This window comes from Microtus pennsylvanicus, chromosome 13 (assembly GCF_037038515.1).
Source record: "Microtus pennsylvanicus isolate mMicPen1 chromosome 13, mMicPen1.hap1, whole genome shotgun sequence".
Taxonomy (NCBI): domain Eukaryota; kingdom Metazoa; phylum Chordata; class Mammalia; order Rodentia; family Cricetidae; genus Microtus; species Microtus pennsylvanicus.
In genome coordinates this window covers 2,170,391-2,175,224 of record NC_134591.1, presented here as the reverse complement: position 1 = coordinate 2,175,224, position 4,834 = coordinate 2,170,391, and the positions used below count along the sequence as shown (strand labels likewise).

The window sequence follows — 4,834 nt, the reverse complement described above, 5'->3', positions numbered from 1 at the left end:
AAAAATGGATACAGAAAGAGATAAGAATAGACCATCAATACACACAGCCTATGACTTTCCATTCTTCTTTACAAAAGGCAGAGGAGAAAGAGAGGGAGCGAGGGAGGGAGGGAAGGAGGGAGGGAGAAAGAGAGAGAACATCTGCAGGTACGTATGGAGATTTAAGGATAAGCTCGTGTCCTTCCTCCTCAAGTACCATCTACCTTGTTCTTTGAAGCAGGGTCTCTATGGCTTCCTGACTAGCTAGGCTGGCTGACAAGCCCCTGAAAGCACCCGTCACCGTCTCCCCAGCTCAAGGACTGCATGCACAGGCCACCACATGCAGGACTTTTCATGGGTGCTGTTGAACTAATTTCACTACTGGCACAACAAGCACTTTACAGACCAAGCTCTCATGCCTGCCGCAGAACAAAATGAAATTTTGAATAAAAATAAATCATTTAGATAAAGCAACCCAAGAACCCATAAATTACAGTTGAGTTCTGAAGGGCAGTGAAGAAGGGGGCACCATAGGGAAAATGTGGGTGCAAGAGGCATCTTTAGAGAAAGAAAACAGGCCTCCCTTTGCACCTGCAGAAAACAAATAATGCAGAATTCAAACAGTGAGATCCCCTTTGTGGCAGAAAGGTGGCAGCCAGCGCCAACTACCGGGCCAGTGTCTGGCGGCAGCCAGCGCCAGCTACCGGGCCAGTGTCTGGCGGCAGCCAGCGCCAGCTACCGGGCCAGCGTCTGAGCAATAAAGTTAGTGTAAAATCAACGTCAGAGCTAGCAGTAGCTGCACTGACTCGGTCAGTGACTTCTTAGCATATCAATGTCTCATTCTGTTTCTTCTGTAGAAAGCTCAAATATTGGATTGCCTGATTCAAAGTTGGCCCCAGGCAACCCCAGCCCTTCCAGGAGGGCATGAATGAGTCTGTTTTCTTTCTGTTCCTGGAAAGCAGTGACAGTCATTTTCTGGTCTCACACGCCTGCAGAGGAGTATTATAATCCTCTCTCTGAGAAAAGGGGGAACCCTAGGAAGCCTGCCAAAACCACTCTCCAAATGTCCAAATCCATGGCTGTTGCTTCTGGTGAGAGATACCAGAAATGGTCACCCTCTTGAAGAAGGAAAGGTCAGGACCTGTGGGTAAATATTGACTGTTGTAAACATTTCATTTTAAATCAAAAAAGCCCTGGTAGATGAAAAAACTTACCCCAAACAAAAACTAACACACGAAAGTGAGTCAACGAGCAAGCACTCTGCTCTCTGTCACGGGGATGCCAAGACAGACTCAGTGACAGCATCGCCTTCACTGGGGCGCTGGGCGAGGTGACTGGAGGCAAGGGGGATCTTGGCTTCCTTCCCAGAGTGTATTGGTTGGGAGAACTCTCCAGAATCCTCTACACTCTTCTTCAAGCGTTTATCATGTACTGGCTATATTTGTCATCTCAATGAACCCTGAACGAATCCCCAGGAGGGAGGGGGGAGATGATTTGGTTAGGAAAGTGCCTGCCTTGCAAGCATGAGGACCCAAGTTCAGACCCCAGCACCCAGGTACAAATGCTAGGCTGGAGGCATGCGTTTGTGATCTCAGGTCTGAGAGGGTAAAAAACGGTTGGATCCCTGAGTCTAGCTAGGCAGCCAGCCTTGTCTACTTGGCAAGTTCCAGTCCAGTGAGGGTCCCTGTCTCAAAAAGCACAAGTGCCTAAGGGAAAGCACCCTTGATGTTGGCTTTTGGTTAGCGTGTGTGTGTGTGTGTGTGTGTGTGTGTGTGTGTGTGCACTCATCCATGCATAAGAGGAGGGGGGAGCCCGAGGTGGAACTGTGTGCATCTCCATTTTGCAGATCATGGAAATGAGGCAGCACACTTTAGTGATGGAAGCTGCCCAAGTCACACAGCTGCATACCTGACGGCAGCATTGGCTCGCTCAGATGTGACTCTGAGAAGCCACCCTGCATGGGTGACCTCCCTTAGCACAGGGAATGAAGAGAATCTGTGTCTAGAGTCTCAGACTGCCTGGGGCTCCCAAGACGGAGAACAGACTGGGATTATTATCTTATCTTTCTCAGACCCTCTCGGTTGATTGTCCACTACAATTATTGTATGTGTTCAGGGGAAGGGCAGAGACACAACTATGGCATGCATGCACATGTATGCAGGTGCATATAAAAGTCGGGGATTGGCATTGACTGTATTCCTTCATTTTTTTGAGACAGTCTCTCCTTGAACCCGGAGCTCACTGATTGGCTAGCCTGACTGGTCAGCCAGCTCCAGGGATCCTCTTACCACCACGTTCTCCTGTGCTGGGTCGCACGCAAACCGCTGTGCCTGGCTTTGTGCACGGGTGGTGAGGATCCCCACTTAGGTCCTTGAGCTTGTGCATCTCCCCAGCCCTTTCCAACTCACACTGTGCAGGCTTCACCTGGAATGCACACACCTGAGTTTGTGGCATCGAGAGATCTGGTTCTTAATGTGTTGGAGCACAGAGATTTCTTAACCACTTTCCATGCCTTTTTTTTTTTCTTTTGCGATGTGAACTTCTTTTCATTTGACTTTTCCTGTTTACCAAAATTTTGATTCATAATGTTCCCAAATTATATTAATGACTGAATTCAATATATATGGTATACATATATGATAATATATATGAATGAAAACCTTTTGAATCCAGAAAACATAAAATATTTAAGTTTCCATCTACAAATACAGTATTTAGCTGTGATGCCAAAATGATCCAGGAAGTTTTCTTCAGCTTCCTTCATTCTCTTGGATTAAAGTTTAGAATGCCCCTTACTCAATAGCAGATACATTCTGTCCTTTACTTCATGACAAAACCTTGCCTGTTGTTCCCACCCCTGATTTGGACAACACAACCCTCCCATTCTTCACCTAGTGCATCAGCAGCTAATTCTGTGACCATGCGCTTCTCCTTCAGAATACAAAGCTTGAGTCCATCATCCACCTCAGTGAGTTTCGTGGCTGGGAAGGAGATGCTCAACTGTCCAGAAGGTGCCAGGATTTTCTCAGAGTGGATGTGAGATTTATTTACTGAACATGACTTGATAGGCCCTGGGGTGCAGTGCTTCCGGGGACCGTGGCTGGAAATGTACTGGATCACCAGATATCATAGATAAGCCATTTCACAGCTACCATAGCTTCGCGTTCATCTGCATTAGAGAAGGCCCACTTCTTAGAGATACAGATCTTCTGGTAGGTGGGGAATTTGAATTTGGTTCTATTCAGGGCCTCGATCACATGTCATTCTGCAGCTTAGGGTAAATGGACACGATGGCCATTGTGTCCTGGCGTTTCCCAATGGCACCCCACTACCTACCTGTCAGGACCCTCTACTAGGGTCCGCACTGAGATCAGAGACATGAATACATACCAGAACATTGTCTCCCTGGTCCCTTCGGGCAGTCATATAGGGAACAGGCTGCTACACTACCAAGAAGGAGGGCTTCATCGCCACCTCAGAGCAGGCCTCTGAGAGTAAAGGATCCTGGTTAGCTTAATTGGTTGCCAACATCTATTTTTTTTTAAACAAATAATATTGCATCCAAAACTCACTAGGATATTGAAATTGCACTGGATATATTTGAAGAAATTATGTAAACATTTTATATTAAATGTTAATAATAACAAATTTGCATGCTAAATTCTATTATAACTATTTAAAATAGCAATATTTTCTTATTCTTTCTTTTTTCTTTTTTCAAGACAGGGTTTCTTTGTGTAGCCCTGATTGTCCTGGAACTTGCTCTCTACATCTAGGTGAGGCTGGGCTCAACTCAGAGAACAATACATTTTTAAAAGTGTGTCATTGTGGATATTTTTCACATTCCCTTTCAAGACACATAGGAAAAAGATATACAACGGCTTCTGATTTTAACCAAACACTTCTTTATACAGATGAAGCTCTTGAAATCCAGAGGGTGGAAAGGTCACATAGCAAAGCAATAGCCAAGCCAGATCCTCCTCAAAGGTCTGAGAACTTCTTGCTGTAACAAAACACCTGCCAACAGCAACGTAAAGAGGAAAGGCGGCTCCTGGCTCCCAGTTCAGTGGATGGTCAAGTATGAGAGGGAGATTAAAGCCCTGGCCTCACTCTGTCCACAGTCAGCAAGCAGAGACTGAGGATTCGATCACACTATGTAAAGATATGTTGTTGTGATTGGTTTAACAAAGAGCTGGATGGCCAGCAGCTAGGCAAGATTTCCAGGCTCACAAGGTGCAGGGAAGAAGAAGGCAGGGAACAGACACGAAGGAGGAGAGAGTAAAGTCACGCGGCAACACATAGCTGAGTAGAAATGGGTTAATTTAAGTTATAAGAGTTAGTTAAAAACAAGCTAAGCTATTGGCTGAGTTTTCATAATTAATAACATTGTGATTTGATAGCTGGTTGGCGGGACAGAGAAAGTCCGAGCACACTGGTCCGAGAAAGTTCCATAATCACTGGTGTTCAGAGTATTTTCTCCTTTAGTTTTAGTCCAGGACCTCAGGTCAGGGAATGCTGCTGCCCACAGTTAAGATGGATCTTCCAACTTTAATTAATTGTATCTAGATAGTCCCCCACAACCTGTGCCAGAGTTGGTCTCCTAAGTGGCTCCAGATCGTGCCAAATTGACAATATGAACCACCACAGAACTTTTCCCCTAACCAAAGCTAGTTCTCTGCATCAGCGTTCTGTGAGCTTCCAGCACTCAGAAGACATCTAAGGCATGAACACTCATCTAAAGCAATGGTTCTCAACCTTCCCAACACTGCGACTTCTTAATATAGTTCCTCATGTTGTAGTGACCCGCAGCCTGAACTTCTCTTGCTACTTCATAACTATGATTTCACGACAGTTA

At 45.6% G+C, this 4,834-nt stretch overlaps 1 non-coding gene across 1 annotated transcript; it reads right to left on the bottom strand.

Annotated features, from left to right (window-relative positions):
• Window positions 1–3,374: 3,374 nt before the first annotated feature.
• On the bottom strand, window positions 3,375–3,506 carry LOC142834497 (small nucleolar RNA SNORA70). Its single transcript, XR_012907589.1, has one exon. It is a non-coding gene; the product is annotated as a small nucleolar RNA SNORA70 (small nucleolar RNA).
• Between the last annotated feature and the right edge of the window lie 1,328 nt (window positions 3,507–4,834).